We start from the raw sequence: 9,794 nt of genomic DNA, 5'->3' as shown, positions 1-9,794 counted from the left end.
GATGCTGTCATTGGTAAGTGCTTTCATTAAATAAGAAACTGTTTGGAGTATTTGCCACAATCACGTGCTCAAAATTGCTAGTTTTAGAACTAAAAATGATCCCTTGTCCTAGCTGTCATCATCTTGCTTGTGAACCATTTAGCCTGACTGTCATGGGATGTGAATGACTGTTGGGCTTGACGGCAGTGCCAGCTCTGCAGGACTTTGTAGCCATGAGAAAACACTTTTGCACGGATGGCCAGCCCTCTCTCACACCAGGTACTGCAAACATAGCAAAATCAGTGGGGACACGTAGATCTCCAGCCTGCCATGCACAGGGTGTGACTGCTTTGCCTTGAAAAGATACCTGTAACAAATGAAGTAGTTTTCCTTCACGAGCGTATGCTTTCTGCTTTAATTTTTTGTGAGCAGTATTTTATATTTTCACATATATCCAGAGGCACACTTTAAAAGTCCCTTGGAAAAATGACACACATACTTTATTTCAGACTCAGTAATTTTGTGTCATGCTATACAGAAACTTCAGTACTTTATAGCAACCGTATTTCTCTGGATGCATTTACCATCACTATTAGTAGGCTAGAGAAAGAAGAGTGAAGAAAGCTGGCAGGTGTAAGGTTAAGAGGAACACATTTCAGAAAGTCTTTTTCAGACTACCAAGCAAAGTTGTTATATGAACCCTACTCTTCAGGCTAAAACAGGCAGCATGAAAAAATTTCTCTCCTTTCTCCTCCAACATCTCCCAAATAGCCCATTGTGATAATTACTGTCTTCTGTCTTTAGCCATATGGTCAGAGAGCTCTGACATAGGGCAGCAGATTAATTTTAGATCTGTCTACTCCGTCCTATCCAACAGCTCATAAAAAGTAAAGTTTCCTTTGAAAGCTCTTGTGCTCCCCAGCTCTCAGGCAGCTTTAGGAGGCAATATAACAAAAAGGGCTGGGAGCACCTGTACTATTTCAGCAGTGATTGAGCAAGGTTTTTGGATAAGCTGTTTAACTCACAACAAGGAACATGCCCTAAACCAAACCAAAGTCCCTAGGCTTAGCCTGATTCTCCCTGTAAACTGATCACACAACCAGACAGCCACCCGGCGTCATCCAACCCGGGTGGCAGCACAGGTTTCCTGCTGCAGCCAGAGCCTAACAGCAGTGCCAGAGGGAGCTGGAGCAGGCAAGCCTGTGGTATTCACACAGCAGTTAATTTATTATCTGCTGGGCACACACACGACTGCGACTGCAAATAATAGACACTGCTGGCATCACGAGGGAGAATCGACTCCTAAAACTGCTCTTGCCTACTGATCTCGCTGTATCCCATGTACCTCTGCTGGTCTCCATCATATCCTGCTTAAGCACTTTGCAGTCATTATGGGCTTTATTCTCCACCACTTCTCACCTTGTGCAGTCATTTGCACCTGTGTAAAGTGGCTGCAAAATGAGTTTACATGCACTTTGCACAGGTGTAAATGATTACACACCCATGGAAGCTAAGACTATATTGAAGCTGCTCTGGCCAGAAATGGCATCTCTGTTGAAGCATAAAGAATCTGTAGAGGGGAGGTGATACAGTTACTCAGTAGGGGAGAATAATGAATGTCCCACGGAGAGAGTATCCTTTGTTTTAGCATGAGCTTGCCGCATCTTACAGCACACAATAGTTCTCAGAGGCACAAAGGGAATACGCAAGTTTGTATTTGATTTTTTTAAAAGTAAATCTGACGTGGTGTTTTGTTACAGGGGAAGAGAGGCGAAGATGAAAATAAAAGAGATTATTGAAAGAATTTTAGTGGCTTGAAAGAATTTCTAGGTAACACAGTTACTGCTATCATGCAGATGTGCATCAACTCATTTTGGACAAGGGCAGGTTCCTGCCTTGTGTCTGTTAGTGCTACAGAAAACAGGGTTTGACAGTTCTTTTTGATGGGGAAAAAAAATTGGGTGGGAGTTCTATCAGCAATCAGTTTATTTTATAATGGAGATAAATTGGTTTGAGGGAATTTGACATGGAGTTATATAGGTGAAGAGCATCTTTTAAAGACAATGTTATATATAAGTCTGCTGAATACTTGCATGCAAAGTTTATGTATGTTAATGATACTCTCAAAAGGTTTAAGAAAGAAATAGGACTATTACTTTTTAACCTGAGTGGTTGCAACTCACAATCCTGCAGGTGGGATCTGTTACAAAGAGAAATTGCTCACTAAATAATATGGGATTTAGGCTACAAACTCTTTATTCATAGTGACCATCCAAAGTTTTTTCTCCTCAACACAGGAAGAATTAAAGAGCAAGGGGTCATCATTCTGCTCATAGCTCCTTGTCCTTTTTGCAGGACATTTGGTCAAAGAATTTTTCTTTTTTTTTTTAACTTTCCACCAAGCTTGTTGGGTCAAGATATTGAATTTCTTGCTCTTCTGCTATATGCTGTCCATACTTCAGACACCCAAGTTTTACGAATCAGACCAAGGGAGACAGATCTTTCCACAGACACATGTAGTGTTGTCCGTGGTTCATATTGAGGCTGTTCAAGTTGAGTTCTACAAAAATAGTTCCTTCCAGTTAAAAGATAGTAGCTATATTAGCTATATTTAATCCTTTAAAAGCACCTTTGCATCATTCTCACCAATGTCATGAGAATGTCTACTACAGTAGCAGGAGTCTAAAGTATATCTCCTACACAAACAGAAAAATGGCATCTACCACAATTGTATTTTAAGTATAATTAAATACTGAATTATTACATAATTATGCAATTCCCTCTTTTCAGAGTATTTTCACTTTGCTCCTCCACAGTTGTTTTATTCCCATCTAAGCAGACTTGAAAATGTACAAATAAAACTTCTACCCCAGCGAGTGCTTCCATAATACAATAAATCATCTCAGAGGCCTGAAACTTCTGCTGCGATCAGGACACTTTCAAACTACTTAGGTTACTGCAGCAATACTGTCTCTAAACTAGGAGTTCAGCATCTCTTAACATCTGTTTTCTCTATAAAAGGCATTTTAATATCCAGAAAAGTAAACTATGAATGGTCATAAGGGCCTTTGTAACTGCACAAATGCTAAATTATGTTCTGGTGCCAATTGCAATGGTTTTCTGCCGCAATCTCACCAAAGCTAGCCGATGTTGTGCAGTATCTGTAAGCTTAGAAGTAAACTTCTTGTTAGGAACCGAAGTCCTGAACCTGGACATCTAGGAGGAGCAGCTGTTTCAGGACAGCTCCACTGTCACTGTGTCAGCAGAAACTCTCCTTTGTTACCAATTGCCCCAAACAAACTGCTTTTTCATTAGGAAATACTCCCTTTCTTGGGAGTTTTATTGAAGCCTCATAGACTTAGGCTTGTCTCAGGCCATCTGTAAAGCCACTAGGTAGAGACCATGGCTTTTGATGTGTGCAGCAGAACTGCCCTACTGAGGAGCCAGGGGGGTGGGGGCCTCATATGGCCATATGGCTCCATCACCATAAGACCAGTGTGCCAGTGTCATGTTGAGATGCTTAAAAGCAGTTTGACTGTGCCTCTGCAGGGCACAGCAGTGAAGCAGCCTCATTTAGTGGCCACTGAGGGCTTCATTCTGCCACTGTGAAGCAGATACTGAGGTCCACAGCTGTTTGCCAGATCCAGAGAGGCAGGGGTCCTTGTAGCCTTGAACAGGATGTGAGGCTGCCCTCCTTCCTCTGAACAACCAGTGATGCCCAACGTGATGTGAGAACTCAGTCTCACCTTCTTGAAATTCCCAGCTGCCTAGGATATCTCTTGTACTTGGCTTCAGTTTTAAGAAGTGACTCTGTGACCACCTCTCTAGTTCTGTGCTGCTTTGGCAGTGAGGAGGGGACAACTTCAGAAGCCTCAGCAGCAGGGGTTTGTACACCATTCCCAGCACCAAACACCAAGCTCCCCACCTTTGTTTTCACTCTTCTTTCTCTGCTAGTCTTCATCTGTATATTTGCTACATCTGTGCTACTAGTTGTACTACTGTTGAGCTTTCTGGGCCTCATTCTCCTTTCCCCCCTTTTGTTTGCTCCTCATTAGAAATGTCTAGCACACAAGGGGGAACAGATTCCTTCTTCTCAAATATCAATGAGCAGCTAAAATCCCTTTGAGATCGTAGGTCTCAAAACCAGTTTCAGCCCGTGGGAAGTTATTTCTTTGTCTGAAAATCTCCCATGGTATGTCACTTATAATGGTGCCATTCCCTGCTCTCTGCAAACCAGTTGTCTACATGTCATTTTACTCACCTGCGACCCATATTTTTATAGAATTTTCACAAGCAAGGTTTGTAAGACATGGTTTCCTGGCTCTTACTCAGCTATTAGGCATAATGAAATCCAAACTGTTTATTAGCTCATCCACTATCTTGATTACCCAGAAATTTAGCTCAAATTCCAGATGTCAAATTTGCAAACCCAGTTTTCCCAACTGTTGGACAAATGCATGTTTCCCTGTCACTGTCTCCATTTGAGACCAATTAGTTGGTTCACTTTTGGACAGTCTACCCTTTACTGTTTTTAGCATGTCTGGTCTATTAATGGTTATCCTTTAGGCATTGTCCACTTTTTCCATGCATTTCCGAGATACCAACAGATGATTTGTAACCAGTCTCCTCCTTTTGTTGTTCAGATGTAGGATCTGAACAAAAACCTGGGGCCTCATTTGTGTACTTCTGGGCTTCACTGACATAATGTGGTGTCCTTGCAACTCTACAACTGGGAAAGAGGCTTTTTACTAGGCTCTGGTGATGTTTTCTTCTGGTCCAGACTCCTACTATAACAAGCTGACATTTTATAGCAAACTTTTTCACTGTACCAGCACTTAACTGCTTTCTTTAGTTTTTGCATTATTGCCAACTTCTCTTGTTTTACAAACCAAATCTATCACTTTTTCTAATTGTTCCAAAATGCTACAGACCAGACTAGAGTCACCTTTTCCATGTGACATATCTGTGCTTGTGGGGTTCCTGGCAATAATGTCCATCTTGCTAGCAGCTGCTTCCTTTCCTAATTGGCTGCTGCACAGAAAAACTCAAATGATGGGGCAAATTCCCCAAGACCTTGGGGTGTCTGATTTCCTTTTGCTGATCTGGTCCTGAAAGTTGAAGTCCAGCAAAATGTGTATAAGTTGTTCCACTGCCCATTTATCCTGGGAGTCCTTGTTTGCAGCAGATTATGCCAAGAACTGGTCTTGTCTGGTCCTCAGCCAGGCCAGAGGATTCAACTTTCCCCTTGCTGCTAATTTTTTGATCTGGCTCTTTCTATCTGATGGCTGCCTGTGCACCACATCTCAACAGCTCCTGCAAACTTGGAGCACTCGGTTGTCTGTCTTGGGCTGCTCTGTAGGACAGACAGAGCTGGCTTGTGCAGGCTGCCTGCTGGAAACCTCTCCCATTCCTCCTACTAGCCACTCACTTGGGTGAGACACTGAGCAGAGCCAAGAAGCCTGTTAAGGAGTTTTCTCTCAAAGAAATCAAGTTTTGCATTATTTGAACTGGACAATCTCTTTTCTCCCTGATTGGCCTCTGAGGGTTACAAATGGAGTAGAAAATAGTTTTACTGAGGCCATTTGGCTAACCCACTTGTGCAGCCAGGTGGCTGTCTGAGGTCTGCTCTAACCTCTGCCTCTTTCATTGCTTTCTCAACACACTTTCTGAGGTCTTTCATTCCTTACTGCTGCTCGTGTCTGTTAGCAGCCTTTGGGTTGTCAAGGCACCCTTGAGTCTCCCTGGATCCATGGAAATCCTCCTCGTTCAGAGCAGACAGGTCTCTGCTTCCAACTATGGGGCTTCCCAGTCTGGCGAGACACTGTGCAGCTGTTGCTCCAAAAGCAGTTCCATCTCCACCTACAAGTCATCTCTCCACCATTACCAAGAGATTTCTGGATGCTTCTTCCTTTTTTATGTGATGTCTTCTCCCTTAACGATGCCTCGTGCTGCTGGCTCTAGGTCAGTGGAGTCCTTTTTCCTGGGGGAAGCTGAATGAGTTCAAATGTACTGAGGGTTGTCCCAGTCCTTTCCCAGCACCAGGCCAGCAGCACAGGTAACAATGACATGCTGACACGCAACAGCTCTGTCTCACTGCCATGAGTGGAGGGATAGAGGAGCACTGGGGAGAGGAGGAGGCAGAAACACCATGGAGGGTGAGATGGAAGGACAGAGGTAGAGCAAGGACTCTGGTTACCTGCAGGCTCTGCAGGATGCAGATGTAGCCTGTGAGCCCCATGATTCCCACTTGGCTTTCAGATTTGCTTCTGCCATGGTTGATTTTGAAGGCATCTCCATTGCCCTATCTCTCTTGACCCTGTGCACATACATCTCAGTTTCTCTTCCTGGAGCCTGACTCTTGCTCCTGATATGCACAACAATGCTTCACACCCCAGGTCACTCACCAAAATTCAGAGTGCTGTGGGCTGTGTTGCTTAGGAGGTAGAGGTGATGATAGCATCAGGCTTCTTTTATTATGACCCTCTGTCTACAAGGAATGTGCACTATGCAGTGTCCCCAGACACAGGAGGAATTAGGAGCTGATTTTTCAGGTTACAATTGCCTTCTAATCAGTTTAACCAGAATCTCTCTTTTCCCCCACCCTGCCTCTGTTCTTGGAGCCATAATCTTGATGTCTCTTTAGGCCCTGTCCTTAGCTTCTCTCACCTGCTCTGCCTTCTTTTCCATAAACACAAAAAATAATAACCAGTGAAATGAGACACTTGTAAGTAAAGGTTATTTCCTTATATTATTTCTGCAGGAATGCATGTCTCTGCATAGAGGCCATTTCTTTGCTTTTTGTGATTACACAAAGCATCTTGAAGGCCTTTGTCTCTTGTATTTATCCCCAAGGAATAGTGGCTCCTACAGGCCCCCTTGACTCCTATGAGGACAATCTCAGTGCTCTCCTGGCTGTGCAATTGGCATCTCACTTTAAAGAAATGGCAGGGTTGTGTTATTGTAGGTTACAGCCATTTAGACTCAGTGTCACTAATTTGCTTTACCACTAACTAAAAGGGCACAAGATTACTGCACAGTCAGGTGTTTTCATGGTGGCCTTAGTCTAGCCCAGTTAGTTTGCTATCTGCAGACAAACTGCTGCCCTAGCTGAGAACTGGCTTGGGATGATGAACAAAAAGTTACAGTAATGTGTAGGTCTTGGAGAAGGAGTACCCTCTTCTGCCTGTCTGAGATGGATTAGCACATCACCATCCAAAAGGCAGCTCAGAGGCTTCTTGTGCCTACTGTGGGCAGCAAATGGAGCCTTCAGCCTCAAGAACAGTCTATCAAGGTATTTCTGCCGGTGATAAATTCAATCATTAGCAAAAAGGTACTCACTGGAGACCTGTTCAAGTGTGATGCAAAGTAGCATGGAGGGGGGAAGAGGAGTAGAGTGGCTGGATCAAAGCTCTGACTTCGTAATTCAAATGGAATGAGCTCAAATCTTTTGAAAGTTACTCATTTGAAAACATTTCTGCTAACTTTTTCCTCACATCAATTTGCTTATAGATTAATTTTCATAAGCTTTCCATGGGGGGAAAATTGATAATGTGACCCAAAATATTTCTTTCCCAAAAATGTCCAAATTACAGTGGAAAAAAACAGTTCAGCCACATAAAGATGTGATAGTTATAAAAGCAATGTGAGGGACTTGCACAACTCTCCACCTGCAGCAGCTAATTAAGAAGCAGTGGCTGAAGCCAGGTCTTTCCCCTTGCTCGGAAAGGACTGCTTCCTGTCCTCTGGCACGGCAAGAATTGGGGTTTGCTTCTGTGATTATCTACTACCTCCAGCAGACTGTCAGCATGGGAGAGACTCAAAGCCCTTTCCCAGCAATGATTGCTCTTTTTTGGAGGCAACAAGTAATTGCAGAATTAAGTCCTAATTCTGTTTTTCTTATAAGGTTGCAGATAGGTGAGTGATCAAAGGAGCTGAGTCTTAGGAAAGGGTTAGGTATTTACACAGTCAAATAAACTGTATAAAAAACCCACACCAGTGCTGCTGTGTTAGGTTTTCTACTTCCATGTGGAGGGACAAAGACAAAGCAGCTTGTCCTTGGCCATGGATCTCCTGTGGCTCAGTTCTTGTATCACAGCAACAGTGTCCAAGGTTTCACAGAATCATAGAATGGTTTGGGTTGGAAGGGACCTTAAAGTTCATTTAGCTCAAAGCCTCCTGCCATGGTCAGGAACACCTTCCACGAGACCAGGTTACTGAATGCCCCATACACCTTGTCCTTGAACACTTCTAAGGATCGGGCATCCACAACTTCTCTGGGCAAGCTATTCCAGTGCCTCACTACCCTCACAGTAAAGATTTTCTTCTTAGTACCTAATCTAAACCTACTCTCCTTCAGCTTAAGGACATTCTCCCTTGTCCTATTACTACACAGCTTTGTAAAAAGTCTCTCTATGCCCTTCTTGCAGGGCCCCCTTTAGGTACTAGAAGGCTGCTATAAAGTCTCCCCAGAGCCTTCTCTTCTCCAGGCTGAACAAATCCAACTCTCTCAGCCTTTCCTCATAGGAGAGGTGATCCATTACTCTAATCATCTTTGTGGCCTCCTCTGGACTCGCTCCAACAGGTCTGGGTCCTTCTTATGTTTGGGACCCCAGAGCTGGATAAGGCACTCCAGGTGGGGTCTCACAAGAGTGGAGCAGAGGGGCAGAATCACCTCCCTCCGCCTGTTGGCTGTGATTGTTTTGATGCAGCCCAGGACACGAATGACTTTCTGGGCTGCAAATGCACACTGACAGCTCAGTCCAGCCTCTCATTCACAGGCATACCCAAGTCCTCTCCCCGTTCTCCACTCAGCCTGTATTTGTGCTTGGGATTGCCCCGACCCAGGTACAAGACCTTAGGGATCCATAGGATATCACATACCACAGAAGTTTTGATGTCTCTGGGCATTGTCAATGGTCACCTCTCACTGACTCATCTCCACCCTTTGCTGCCTCTCTGTGCCCTGCCTACTCCACTGTGTTCATACCCCGGGACTCCCCAGGGTCAGGCAGGCTGGAGAGGATGCTAAAAGATGTTACATGGTAGGCTATTAGGCTGAACCTGAGTAATGTCTCACAGAGACAGCTTCAGCATCTGGTCTCAGAGCTAAGTGTCAGGTCTATTGCCAGCCTCTGCCTGGCAGCAAGAGAAAGCCTAGTGACAGCTTCCTCCTTTATGTCTGGAGGTTGAGCCTCAAGTTCACCACATACCCCTGAACTTAGACAGAGAAATTATTTCTTGAAAGCTCCAACTCAGCTGCCACAATTGTGCATTAAACCAGTTGTCCTTTCTGGTTACTGTGGTTCCAGTGTGCAGCACTAGTGCAGGTTTGTTCTTCACTGTCTGCAGGTGCTGTCCTAGAGCCTTCTGTGCCTTGCACAAAACCAGGCATGACCTCTGCCCAAAGGAATTCCACCAGGCAACGAGATGTCTAGCTCCTAGAAAATCACCTGCAATTATTCACACCCTTGAAATTGCAGGAGCAAAATGAGAGCCTGCTTTTCAAAATCAAGTCCATTATGTGTCTGCAAAGTATATAATCTCCACATAATTCATCAACACCATTAATCTAAACTCCTAGGTACTGAGCTCAATGGCGCATGTGTTTTCCATGTGTGTGTAATATCAAACAAACCTGTGTTTAACTTGTCAGAATATAATCAACTTCCATTAATTACTTCAGTATGAAGTCTCCAGTACCAATGGTTCTCCATACAATCACTCAAAAAGCTTTTATTGGGGAGCTAAACAGCTCAATAACACTAATTAATTGTGTTTCTTGGACAACTGAGATAGTATAAGTGGAAAGGTGGTTT

Source organism: Empidonax traillii, unplaced genomic scaffold (genome assembly GCF_003031625.1).
Source record: "Empidonax traillii isolate 1590-97213 ecotype Southwest subspecies unplaced genomic scaffold, ASM303162v1 scaffold270:size1067046, whole genome shotgun sequence".
Classification (NCBI taxonomy): domain Eukaryota; kingdom Metazoa; phylum Chordata; class Aves; order Passeriformes; family Tyrannidae; genus Empidonax; species Empidonax traillii.
The sequence above is the reverse complement of the archived record's forward strand: the minus strand, read 5'-3'. Positions refer to the sequence as shown.